We start from the raw sequence: 14,818 nt of genomic DNA on the forward strand, positions 1-14,818 counted from the left end.
GTCCTGTCCTGTCCCCTCCTGTCCCGAGTGGCACATGGCTCTGCTGCCACTTCTGCTGGCCAGTGCAGACCCAGCTGGGCTCCTCCCATTCCCAGTAGCATGTGGGAAGCCAGCTTCAGCTGCATGCCACTTTCCTGTCTGGTGCTGACCCGGCTGGGTCCATCCCACCCGGAGCAGCATGCGGCTGAAGCCGGGTTGCCATGAGCTGCTGGGCATGGGAGGAGGAAAGTGCAGCTGAATCCCTGCCGCTGCAGCTGGGCTCATCCTGTACCGAGCAGCACACGGCTACTCCTCTTCCCAGACGCACCATGTCGGCAGCGTCAATCTGACGCGGTGTGTGTGGGAACCTTGTCCCTTCCCAGCCAATCAGCAGCCATTAGGAAGCTGCTGAGAGGCTGGGGGAGGGACTAGGGGTGGGAATGAAAGTAAACAGTGTTTACTTTCGTTTCCTGTCGCAGCACTGCGGGCCTCAGAAAACAGCTTGGTAGGCCACATGGCAGCCCGCGGGCCATATGTTGGATAAGACTGTTCTATTTAGTTTATCAAAAAGAAGGCTGAAAGAAGATTTGATTACAATGTATAAGCACCCTGACAGGAGAAAATACCAGCTAAAGAGCTCTTTGATTTAGTGGGAAAAGGCAAAACAAGGATCAATGTGTATAAGCTGAAGCTAGATACATTAAAATTAGAAATTGGGTATACATTTTAAACAGTGAAAACGATGAAGCACTGGAATAAATAGCAAGTTAGATTCTTTACTTCTTTACCTCTTTATGTTATCAAACTAAAACTGGATACCTTTAAGGAGGGGTCATGGCACAAGTTATTGGACTTTACATGGATGTAACTCTGGGAAATTTTTAATGGCTGTGAAATGCAGAAGGTCATACCCAATCACCTAATATTTCCTTCTAGAAGTAAGCTCTATGATGCTAATGCAGCATGTTTTCATATCTATGGACAACTGTGCCAATATGCAACAACGATGGATCAGGCCACATGTGACACATATTTTAGCTTACTTTTCAGGGCTGGTTGAAGGTTTTCATTAAAAAAGTCATTTTGATAAAATATGACTTCTCATGGCAATTTTTTTCAATTATTTTTGTCTGTATTTGCATAAAAAAACAAAACTAAGAATTTAGAAACTGAAAACAAAATTATTGTTGATGGATAGGGTTAGTTAGACAGCTCAGAATGGGAGTTGCAAAAGCCAGCTTGCTGCTGAAGACTCCACTTGACTGAAGGTAGCTAGTATGAAACACTGAAGCTAGGTGTGTATCTTTGATTTTTCAGTACTCCAGGATCTAGGAATGTTACCCTCAGATATATTTGGCTGAACCATGGTAACTCTCTTAGCTATGGTGACCTTGTCAATTAATGCCAAACTAGTGACCATACCCTCAGCCAAATGTTAGACTGTTAAGAGTTAAAATGTGTGGTCCTTCTAAAAGGGCAATACTGCAAATGATTGTAAATCTCAGCTAATTGGATTTTTTTTTCAATTTTAGAGCACAATAAATATATTGGCTAAAAAATTATACTCTTTTTATTCATGTCATATAAGGCATCAGTATAATATTATGAATGTTCTAGAGCTGAGCATAAAGATTTTTAATTTAGCTGTGCTGTAAAGCTGTCACTGAAATGCATAAAGCAGTGGTGAGCCTCTGTTATTTTGTCAGTTATTATTAACAAATACTAGAATGGAAATTGATGCTTAGTCTTAATAAAAGAATTGATTGTGCAATTTACATCAAGTTAAATTTAATGAAATACCTAATCCATAAATGTACATAATTGGATTTACATATTCACATCACTGCAATTAGAATGTGGTATTTAAAGGGCACATTTCCTATTTCACATGTTTTTAATCAATCACACAGCTCAAGTTTGCTTTTTTTGAATTACAGAGTTAAGGTAAACACTCTTGTTTGATAGTTCCCAGCATGTAATGCTCTTCTGTGGGATGAAATCTAGCTATACGTTTTTGATTTGCACAAATCAACAAAAATAAATAAATAAATGTGTGGTGATATAAAAAGACACTTTTAGTTTCTGAAAGTTTTGTCCAGGAACATTAATTTAAACACAATTTAAGCCTTCCCACCCCCCAAAAAGAATCTTACAAACCTAGCTACTCTGTAAAATATGGGTCGCAGCATCCTCTTATTGTCAAAGATTCTGGAGTGCTTGCTTAGACCCTAATGCTGCAAGACTAGCATATATAACTATGCACAGTCAGTGGTTTTAGTGAAGTCAGTGCAGGGCTGGCCCACAATTTTTTGGGACGCCCTGCAAAATATAGTTTTGGAGTCCCCTGATGCAAAGAAACTGCTGCCGGTTGTGATGGGGTGTGTGTGTGTGTACGGCTAGCGGCCAAAGAAGCTGCTGGGCAGGGGGAGGGAAGGTGGTGAGTGGCTGGATATGAAGCCAGTGGTGGTAGTGTGTGTTAGGATGACAATATTTGGATCTTAGCACTGGATTTGCAGCTGAATACAAGATGGCCTAGCAGAGCTGCTAACCACAACGCAGAATGATATATTAAAAACATATTGCAAGATGCTTAGGTAACCAGATTTTGCTTATGAATGCTTATTCTAAGCCAGTCACTTGCTTATACTAAGTAACCATTTTAATTGTGTCAGCCATTTTCTGAGAAAAAAGCAGCAAGTGAATCTGTGTGAGTCTGTGTGCTGTGAACCAACTATAGCGAGGAACGAGATAAGATACAGGGGCCCCCAAAAAAGGGTGGAGGATGGTACAACCTTAGAAAAACAGACTAGAATGTGAAAAACATCATGTAATTGGTAACAGAATCCAAGATGAACATATGCAAAAAGGTGAATGGTGATTGGTGAAGAAGCCTCCAGAAGCTTCCAGGTTTTGGTCAAAGTCTGCCCATTGACCAAAGAAGAGAAGTTAAGGTCTTAGATATACACTCATAGCAAAAATACATGTAAATGAATGAAATCATAGGCAATTCCATGATAATGAAACAAACAGTAAACAGAGGAGGAGCTTGAGATGGGAGGAGAAATGGGTAGAACAGAAGGTGGGACAGAGGTGGAGTAAATGTTAATGAGTATAAACCAAAGTGTATAAATGTGACAAAAAAACTATTGTTCATTGCAGGACCCCATCTCTTATGGTGTGAGGCCGAAGCTGTCTCCATTCTAATAAAGTTGTTGCGAGCAATGAGTGTTAGTGTTTGCTCCTTGCTCTGCTCTGGCTAATGAGTAACAGGATCCATGGGTAATGGGACCGTTGTCTCCCTACTTGTTGGGCACAGCATGGAGGTGGGGTCTAACAGTGACAGTGTGGACTGGTAGCAACCGCCGGCCCCACCTTGCTACAGCACTGATTTCGAGTGTTAACGGCCTCAGGGGGCTCCTTGGCTGCGGGGCCCCCTGCGGCTGCAGGTTCTGCAGGACAGGGTGGGATGGCCCTCAATCAGTGGGATTAGTTGTGCAATAAAATTAAGTAGAAGCATAAATTTTTGCAAAATGGAAATCTTAAATTGGCATATGCATCGTATACCCTAAAATTCATTAAACTCTTGGTTAAACTGACATCTTATATTCAAGGTATCAGAGCATAGTACCTAACAACAATCTGTGTTATGATTAATTCTTATTTATAATGAGATTTTATTGGTGTTTGTGTACACATTGTGTGGAACTTTTTTACTCAAAACATTTTTAAATTAGAAAATAAAGCCATAAAACACAGCTGAATTACTTGTTTTATTTCTAAAATCATTAGACTCACTCCTGCATCTTTATTTAGACAAAGCTCTTGGTGATTCATGAGTTATGCCTTAAAAACAAGACCATAATAATCAAGAAATTATTACTTTAATGTTTGTGGCAAGAAACATCATAAGACCATCTCGAACACCATGTATTAATTTGATATTAAAAGTGGAGCTGTTACATGGTGAACTGAGAGGCATTTGTTACACAGGTGTATAAAGGGTGAGGGACAGTTCAGGAAACTCTTTGCTTGACCTGAGCACATCTGAGCAAGAAGCAGGTGGAAGCCTAATGTTTGTATTCTGCGTATCCCAAAAGGAGCATGGGTTTTGTTAAGCCAGTTTTGTTCTGATGTTGGATTACCTCATTACATCTCCCAAAGGAACACAGCTGCTCTTCCTCCGAGCTCCCATTGTCCCTTTATCTGCTGCCCTGCCGATGGGTTAAGCCCAAACCCTGTTGCTATTAACTCCTCCCCAAAGTGCCTATGAGTCCTAAGGCACCGTATAGCCCAGAGTGCATGTCCTTGAAAAAGACCCCTGCAATTCTGAATGAAGGAAAAGGACCCCTGCAATTCTGTATTTCTTGTGCTGACAGTTTAATTTTGTCAAAGATGTATTATTTTGACACTCTTCCACCCTTAATTGGTGTACATGATTAGTAGGTTTGTTGCTTGACATGCGTAAAAGTCCCTTGGACATTTTCTAAGGAATTTTTTTCTTTTTCACAGATGTAAGAAGTCACATCAGTGACTACAGTGAGGTTAATAATTCAGAACTTTGAATACAAATGAAAATCAGACAGGGTAAAAAGTGAGTTTTGTTCATGTTTTGCTAACCATATGATTTTTTTTTCATATGAAAAGCTTTCTCATCAACTAACGAAAATGCTAATGTTTATAAGATCAGTGTAGCACTGATTTCCTTATTTCACTTAAGGAAGTATGCAAGAATCAGTTTAATTATGCTCTTTATAAGCATTGGGAAAATGGTATTTGATCTAAATCTATTAATGCAAATTATTTACATTTTAACTTTTAATACTGTTCTTTCCCTTATATCCTTCCCTTTATTTTTTAGTGTGACAAACACAGTGTTAGCTTTTTTTAAAACCATCTTCTGTAGTAGCTCTGGGGTACTGTTAGGAGTGTATCATGGTAAAATTACCAGTGGTTCTCTACCTTTTTTTTGTTCCAGGACCCATTTGTAAATATTAATGGCCAGTCCCAACCCAGTGCCCCTCACCCACAGCCCCCATCCCCAGCCCCAGGCTCCAGTATGTACTGCAGGGTGTGAGTGTGCAGGGCAGAGGTGTGTGTGCGAGGGGCATGGCGGGGACTCCAAGCAACCCTTTGTAGGCTGGAACTCTGACAGCTTGCAAGGGAAAAACCACTGTTTTCCATGTTTTTCTCCTTTAAAAGATAATCTTTTTTTTAAAGTTTGTTTGCAACTCTTTCATGTATTCTTCTGACCCACACAGGTTGATAAATGCTGCCTTAGACCATATTAAGACCACTTAAAACTCGAGTGTCTGCACATGAAAGCTTGTTAATTGATGTTGTGAATGTCTCAAAGTTACACTACTTCAGAAAGGGTTAACTCTGGGCTGCACTACCCAGCTTGTGTTAGCATAATTTCAAACTGCTCCACAATGATAAAAAAAAAATTTGCATCCAGCATCCCTGGATGCGTTGCTTACAACCCCTCTACTCATGCTCCATGCATGAACTGTCCACCTTCCCAAACTATACTGCTGAGGGAGCGGTAATGCTCAGGAGCAGCCAGTGTCAGGAGAGGGGTTTCTGTACCTCTTAGGTACAGAAACTCATGGACTCAGTATAGACGTTGGAATTCTGACACATTACAACCTGCCAGACATCTGACTCCCCAGGTATCTCTCCACTTTTAACTGTGCTGCTATATCCCCCTTCCCCCACCCCAGCTTATCCCTAACCTCCTGATTTCCATTTTCACTGGCTGGCTTTCTTGCCTACATTGCATGTCAGCCTCTGACTTCTTTACTATTCCTTCCATCTGGAAACAGCACACACACACACCAACTGCAGGTAGTTCCTCAGCCTGATGAAGAGTTTTTCAGTTCAAAAGCTGGCATCCCAGGCAGCTTATCTGAACTCACCTGGAGCCTCATAACTCCACTGCAACCAGCAAGCCTCAGGCCTGTCAAAGACGCGACGGGTTTGGGCTTTCCCCAGCAAGGACTGTGTGTGTGCATGTGGTAGCTGGAGGTTTTGAGAACTCCTACCCACCTTTCACCAGGGGGATCCTTGATCATGGCATTTCCTGGGGCTGCAGTGCTGCCAGCAGTCCCACCAGGCCTCCCTGACCCTGGCAGAGTGCAGTTTTAGTGGTCATGGCCAGGACCTGGGGTCTTCTCCTTCCCCACAGCCCCAGTCCATACCTCCAAGTTTGTCTTGGCATGGAAGCTCAGCAGGGATGAGTTCTTCCCCTGCTGGCTGGTGATGCAGTGAGTACCCCCTCCAGCTCTGACAGTGGGGTATTAAATGACTTCTAAAAAATGAAAAAAGGAAATAGGTGCAGATGAAGTGAGGAGGGTGGCATACACTCTGTCTGCACCTGGAGCTTGGGGAACTCCAGCAGTGGAAGGTTCACCTTGAGGAACACCAGCTGCTCCACCTGTCTCAGCCCCCAGTAGGAGGGTTCAAGATTGAGAGAGTGGTTGGGAGTAAAAAGGTAAGAAAGGTTTATTGACTTAACAAACACACAACTACATGTAGTATAACAAGACAACAATGACAGACAATAAAATTCTGAGTTGGCAACTTATTGGCAGTCCCCTCGGATGCCTGGTTATGACAAGCCTTTCAAAATTCAGCAATTAGGCATCCCCGATCTGCACTGTCCAAGGGGTACTGGGAAGGAACCTGGTATTCAGTCCTCAGGCTCCTTGAGATCTACTGGCCCACCAAATCTAGGTCAGCAGTTTCTCTTTACAATGACAGCTTCCTTTACCATGTGCGTGTTCCTTGTGCCGATTCCTGGATATACTAGCAAATTTATAATTTCTGAGCTATGCTGTTGGCTCACAGCCACTCACAATCTTACACCATGAACTTTCCTTATATGACTAACCAATACCAGTACAAGTCTTCCCATTTTCCTTATAAAAGTCATTTCAGCTGTGCCATCACAGACAAGGTCAGCCTTAACCAGTTTTTTTTAAACTTTTAACTAAACTCTTAGCTATAGCATACATTTCACAATGCATGAACAAACCACAGGAAAAGCCACGTCTAAACATCACAGAGCATTCAGCAAGCACCTTACCACACAGGCATTACTTTTAGCTATCATGATCAACCCCTTGCTTGCTGAAGCACTGTGATGCCTACAGTTGAGATGCTACAGCTACATGAGCTACATCAGGGAATGGGGAGGGAACTTTGAGTTTAACTTGCATAGCATGGACTCGTGAATTAACAGATTTATGACAACAACTGTTAAAACACTATTTACCTACTGCTACTAGGGCAATACAGAGCACTATAACATTTAATGTGGTTAGCCACATAGTTGAGGTAATATACAGTGACATGCGAACAGCACAAATTACATCGTACCATTTATATGGCTCAGGCACATTGACAGCCAAACTGATGATTTGCCCACCCTCCTGAGCAAGGAGGGCCAATTGAGTGCCTTGCTGAGCTTTTGCCTCAAGGCTCTGCAGCTTATCTTTTACCTCATTCCAATTTTCTAACCGTGGCATGTCTATGTCTTATACCCATGAAGTAGGTATCATAAAGTTGAGGATTATGGTCTCAGAAGAAGTTTCTGGACATTTTAGGGCAATAGTATGGTTACTTAATTGTAGCAGAGCAATGGCTCCACTCTTAGCTCCTAAGGGACATGAGCTGCACAAGGTCTAGGTGGTACAATTTTCATACAGTAAGCAATTTGGTCCTTCCCAACAAACACATTGCCCTATTGTCACACATGACACATTAGGTAGTTCGTGTACGCAGGTCATGTTGGGTGGGCTAAGAGGCCATCCTTTCTATAGGGTTCCTAGTCTAATTAAGATGTTACTGATTTGAACTTGGGCCACCTGGGGTAACTATTTCCCATACGGGGCAATGCAGATTCTAGTCCCAAAGGCATACTCCTCCCAGCCCTAAGCTAAGCAAATAAGCAGTGGTCTAACTTCTATTCTTTACCCCATGCACCAGGAACGAATACTTCCCTTAATTACGGCCTTCCCAAGTGGTAATCTAGGTGCTTTGATAAGGGTATCTCTTTTCAAATGTTGTGGGCATTCCATGCTGCTCTAAGTCAGGGGTCATTCCCTATTCTTAACATTGTTTATTACCTGGGAAAATTGCGTGTTTAATGATAATTGAACTTGCGCACAAGCAGTATTCCAAGTTTGATTTTTATCTGCTCTAAAAGCAGCATCCATCATGGCCTATGCAAGACGGGCTGTCTTTAATCCTACATCTGTTAGCAATACGTCAGTGTGCTCCAAGGTTTTTCCTTCGAGCATGCCTTAGTGCTTGCCTAGCGAGCAGCCTTACTGCTTGTCGGAGATTGGTTACTCCTTCAGCATTTTTTGGGGATTTGTCTAAGTTTTATACATTCATAGCCGAGTTAAGTCTGTCCCAAAGATAACCGGGAGCACCTCTTTGTTTGTGGGACCCAACTGTATTTGTGGAACAGAAAATGGTTGGCCATTCACACCTAAATAACCCTTCAGTTACATGGACTCCTGCTGAACAGTTTGGAAAGCTAGCTTGGATATACCATTGTTATGGTCTGAATAATACTCTGCCAGTGAACAATGAAGTGTTTATGAGGGTTGGGGTTTTAACCTGTGACTGCCACCAGGGCGTGGTGTTATACACGGGTGGTGTTGGAGCCTCCCAAGGGGGAATGGCCAAAGGCAATAGCGAAGACCCCGTCCCCTCACAGCTTATGTTTATCCTTCCCCCTTTGGAAGCCCGCAACCATGCTTTACCACCTAAAGAGTGGAAAAGCTTCCACTGTTGCTCATGGGGACAATGTTGTACCAGGTTGCTGAAACAGCATTGCCCTGGAAGAATCATAGCACTAATTTGCTTTAGAAATCCTACTGATATAAAAGAGTGGGGGAGACTTGTGGATACAGCCTCCTTTTAGTTGTATTAAAGTGGGTACCATTCCACCATGCCTCTGTGTAGGTATGATTTACAAACCATGTAATAACCTTGTTCCAACCTGTAGCGCACCTTCCCACCTGGTGGGCCCCACACCACCGGTGGAGAGCGTCGTCAGCCATAGGAATGGGAGGGGGTAAATTTTCCCATGAATGCAGTGGCTCTAGAGCTTGAACAGATGCGGAATGCACCACTGGGGGAACACCCAGGGGTGTTGAGCTCAATGGGATTTCTCTCAGGAAGCATGTAACAACAAACCCATAAACAAGCAGAGCTACAACAATTACCTTCTCTCCCACAGTTAACCATTCCAACCTTTAGGTTGGGAATGGACCCAAGATAATAACCAGTGCCACAGGTGCACTGACAGTTACCACCTTGCCAGTCAACTATTTTGTTCCTCCTGCTCAGAGGCCAGGATTTCACCTGGCAGGTTTCTTTCAATATGGATTCTGCGGCTGGACTACGTTGTCATCCAAGCACATTTTTGGGTAATACTCTTCAGGGTTAGGCCACTCCTTTAGATCTTCAAGAGTAAGTTTCTGGATAATAGAAGGATAGTAGACACACCCTACCCAAGAAACACAATAAATCATTAGTAATAATGCAGTTATAATGGTCCACCACTTTATGGCGCTAGCTGATTCAGACAGGTGATAGAACAGGACTCGTATTCAGTAGCAGGCTCAGTTAGAAATGGCTACGGTCATGCTTGTGGACAGGAACAAGACAACAAGGAGCTTGGCTTCCGTTAGATGAATCTGACTTGAATACCCACTAGGTATTATGCATATCTTCTGCCAATAATGTCCCCTTCTATTCATCTCCCTGAGGATGTTTCATTACCACTCGATCCCTTGCCTGGAGCTTTCCTGGGTCACCACCCTTGGGTCCCTCTACTGCCAGCTTGTGGGGGCCACCCAATTCAAAGGCCTGTTGCATAGGGCTACCTCCTGGATGAGGCTGGTTATTGGCCCAATTGATAGCTCGATTCAGGTGCAAGTCCCAGTTCTTAAGAGCTGGGCCAGCAGCAAACCGCAAATTACATTTGAGGATGCCATTGGCTCACTCTACCAATCTGTTTGACTGCGGATGGTATGGGATGTGAGATGTCCATAATATGCCATGTTTTGCAGTCCAGTCATACACAAGATGATTGCAAAAGTGAGGGCTATTATTGCTCTGTAATTCAATAGGTGGTGGATACACAGCCAACAAAGTTTCCAGTGCTGCACAAGTGTCCTGGGCAGTAGCACTTGCTGAGGCATGGGCGAACGTTATCCCCATGATAACTTTTATGGTTACAAACACATACTGTCACTTACGGGAAATTTGAGAGAGGGGGCCTATGAAATCACATTGCCATACTTGCCATGCTACCTTTCCCCCACGTAATGACAACAGGACAATCAGGAAAGGTTTTAGTCACATCTTGACCTCTTGGCAGGTGATGAAAGCATTAATGATTTCTTGTGCTTCTTTCTTAGTTACATGAATGCCCCAATACACAACCAAGCGAGTGGTTCTATCATGCCTGGGGGGCCCGTGTTGTCGATGTAGCCATTCTGTGTCTCGTTCTCCAGGTGTACAGTGGGAGGAGGAGTCGGGCAATGATGGACTAGCTGCTCCATTTTCTTCTTCAACATACAAGGTTTCAGCATTCTCTTCCCTGATCAGCTGATCAACCCGCCTATTCTACTTTGCCTCCGGGCCTTCCCACGCCTTATTCCCATTCCCATCTGCTGCACTCACATGTCAGATGTGTAGAGGGAGCTCATCTTGGTGTGGAAGAAATCAAACTTCACGCTGTGGTTGAATCAGAACTGACAGAGCCAGCTTTTCTTTATTTAAGGCTATACTGTGATCACAGGGAGAATTCCATACAGCAAGGGGAATCACCCACTTGTTTGTTTCAAAGGATTTCTCAGACTCTCTAAGGTTACAAGCTTATTTATACTTAAGACAGAGAAAGATAAAAAATACACCATGGAGAAACAAAACAATAGTAAATTACACAGAAACTTAGAAAGTTTACTTAAACAAACTATCTATGCATAGGACAAGATATCAAGATAACCCAAGGAATGCAGGAATGCAGATTCCTTATTTCAGAACATTTGAATTAAGCAGTATCAGCACGTCTGGTCTTTGTCTGTTTTTCTAGTCAAGTAAGCCAATTACTTCTACATTGGGGTAACTTCCACAAGGTCTTCCATTGCTTATAGCTCCAAATATCCTGTCCTCATCTTTTAAAGTTTTCCTTGTTCCATAGGTGTAGCCATTGAGTGCATCCCTCTACCACCATCTAGGAGTCGCTATAAATATAAATGGGCTTTACAGAACATGAACCATTCAACAATTCCTACTCAGCTTGGCATACTTCTCGCTTTTTCTGAGGCCTTGTACCACCACCTGCTTGCCGTCTCAAATCCTCAAGGTGACTCCCCTCCAGGCATGACCTCAAGCAGACCTGTCTGTAAACCAGACTTCAAGATTGGCTGAGACCTCCATCTCAGGTGAGAAAGGAGGTGCTTCCTTAATGGGTGAAGGTTCACTGCAGCTTGTTTGGTCAGGATAAACATTAATCGTACTTTCTGTGACCCTTTCAAGTAATGCAAGGCATCCTTTTGGAGTTACTTGTTGGACTTGGCTCAATGGGAAAGAAGATCCACTAATCACTGGATTGCAACTCTTACCGAGTTGTTCACTGCCTTTGGGTCCAAGGCCAATAGGGTTGACGTGAACTCCATTGGTGTCCGCCAGCAGAACCTCCTCCACATTGGTGCTGTCACGACTTCATCTAGTGTGTGAGTCCAAGCTCCTACACAAATGATGTCAGTCAGTGCTAACTGATGCAAACAGTGGACAGCCTCCTCTAAATTGGCCCATGCCCAAGGGCAGGGTTAATTTCTTCTTCCATATTACCATACCTGGTGGTGGTCACCTGTACCACAGCAGAAAACAAAGTAACATTTTCACTGGCTCCTGCAAATTGATTCAACTGGAGTTTGGGGCGCAGGACAAGTTGGGCCACCTCAGCATGGCTTGCTGATATTGCTGAGGCCCCTTCACCATATAGTCAAACTAGCCAGTCTATCACCAGTTCCCTGGCTTGGACTTATGCTACTCCTATATATCTCGAATTTCTGCACGGGTAAAAGAGCATAGCTCTGTTTGGGGATTTACCCCTTGTGGCCCTGAGTGAGTCACTATTACTGGAAATGCTTGGCTGAACTCCTCCCTTAGGGCGGGGACATATGGGGGCAGTTTAGCACAAGGCCCGTCATCAATCTCCTCCCCCTCATCCGTCCCCTCCCCATGATCTTCCCAGAGCTCTACTTCTGGTCTCTTGCCATACAAGCACTGTTGCACCTTCTCAAAGGGGGGCTTCATGGCCTGCGCCAACTGCGCCTTCCTCTGAAGAGAAGCAGCCATGTGTGGAATCATAACCTTCCCTTCCCTTCATTCTAATGTCTCCAAGTGACTCTAGGTGGCTCATGTAGCCTCACATACCACACTATCGGAATCCCTTATGTCCTCCAGCTCTTTACTCAATCGGGTGACCTTTTTCCTGAGCTGGCCATTCTCTTCAGCCCCTAACTGCAGGCATGTGGCCAGTAGCCACAACAGGCACCCCTTCTTGGGTTTACCCAGGGCAGCAGCAGCAAACCTAGCCCACTGATCAGGTATGGTTCCTGGGTCACTCCAGGCAGGCCTCAACCTATCCTTATTCCACCCGGGATTCTCGGTCCCTATTACTTCCTTAAGCAAAGCTGCCAATGGAGCCCACCCAACTCCCTCCATTCTGACCTTTCTCTCTGGACCAGAATCTCTCAATCCTGTTTGTGATGCCAATTTATGTTCCAGCCACCAGCAGGAGGGTTCAGGAATGCAAGAGTGGTCAGAAGTAAAAAGGTAAGAAAGGTTTATTGACTTAACAAACACACAACTACATGTAGTATAACAAGACAACAATGGCAGACAATAAAATTCTGAGTTGGCAACTTATTGGCAGTCCCCTCAGATGCCTAGTATATGACAAGCCTCTCAAAATTCAGCTAAGTCAGGCATCCCCAATCTGAGCTGTCCAAGGGGTACTGGGAAGGACCCTGGTATTCAGTCCTTGGGCTCCTCGCGATCCAGTGGCCCACCGAATCTAGGTCAGCAGCTTCTCTTTACAATGATAGCTTCCTTTACCATGCTGCATGTTCCTTTTGCCAATTCCTGGATGTGCTAGGAAATTTATAACTTCTGAGCTATGCTGTTGGCTCACAGCCACTCACAATCTTACACCACAAACTTTCCTTATATGATGAACCAAAAACAGTACAAGCCTTCGCATTTTCTTTATAAGGTTGATTTTAGCTGTGCCATCACTGACAAGGTCAGCCTTAACCAGTTTTTTTTTAAATATTTAACTAAACTCTTAGCTATAGCATACATTTCACAATGCATGAACAAACCACAGGAAAAGCAGGTCTAAATATCACAAGCATTCAGAAAGTACCTTACCACACAGACATTACTTTCAGCTATCACACCACCAAACCAGGATCCAAACAGGTATGGTGGGGTGCCACTACATCCCCAGCAATGCTGAACACCCTTTCACTTGGAATACTGGTCAGTGGACAGGACAGGTGTTCCTGGGCAACCATGGCCATCTGGCTGTGGCTTTCCCGGTAGGCTATGGGGTCTCACAGCAGCAGCTCCACATCCCAGTAAGATAGACAGCCACAAAGGCCTGAGTGCTACCTACCTGATGGTGGGATCTGGTACCTCTAGACCTCACTATGGAATCCACATCCCTGGCCCACATTGGCAGTGCCTGTGGTGGAGGTGGAGACTGGCTGGTGGATGGTATCCAAGCTTGGGACAGTGGATCCTCCTGATCCATGCCACCCTACCTCAGCCATTCTGCCTCCCTGACTGTCTTCACCAGCCCCTCCATACATTGATCCAGGGTTTGGCTGCTGCATATGCTCCCCTTCACCCTCGTGTCACACATGGCAGTCAGCATGTGGACCTTATTGGACCACAAGGGATCAAGCCATTTTCTGATGCCCTCCTTCAGTCACCTCACCAGTGCCTGCACATCTGGTGACAGCCACTTGCCCCAGCCAGGAACATTGATCCCCTGGATGCTCTACATTTGGCTCTAAATTACCCTAACTACAGGGATCCCCTGGCTAAGGAGGGCAGTGCCAGTGCTGAAGGTCTCAGTGGCCTTGATGAAGGGGTTGAGGACCACCAAGATCTGGGAGATGGTATTCCATTGAGTTCTGTTCAGGGGGCCACTGATTCTTATCTCCCTGAGCAAGGCCATCTCATGGATGGCCTTTTGTCGCTCCATCAGCCAGGTATGTGGAGTTCCACTGAGTCTCCACATCCTGCATAATTTTGTGCCACAGGATGTTCAGCTCTGCTTGTTTGTTTGTTCCACAGCATCTTGGCCTGCTTGGTCTTCTGGTGGAAGCAGCCTGCCACCTTCCTACATTTGGAAATAACTTGGCTGGTGGTTCTGGCACTGTCACCAGCAGCCCTGTCCTCCTCCAAGGTGTCCCTGACAATGAGATGTAATTTGTGTGCCACACAGTTAGCATCATGGGCCACCTTGACCATATTGGTCCCATTGTTGGTGACTATGAACCCATGGGTGAGCTCACCCTGCCCAGTGAGCCACTCCTGCACCAAGCAGTTCATGGCCTCCATGATCTCTGTTGCTGTGTGGGACTCATCCATCACCTTGGCTTGAAGGGAAGCCCACTGATGGCATGACTGATCGCACCAGTGCTCTGTGAGGAAGAGGTAGGTGTGATCTCCACCCTGGCTGCTCCAGCTGTCTGAGATGAAGTGTAAGGCTACCTGCGGACCTGCCTTGTGCAGCAAC

The sequence above is a fragment of the Crocodylus porosus genome, unplaced genomic scaffold (genome assembly GCF_001723895.1).
Source record: "Crocodylus porosus isolate Cpor-Errol unplaced genomic scaffold, CroPor_comp1, whole genome shotgun sequence".
NCBI lineage: Eukaryota > Metazoa > Chordata > Crocodylia > Crocodylidae > Crocodylus > Crocodylus porosus.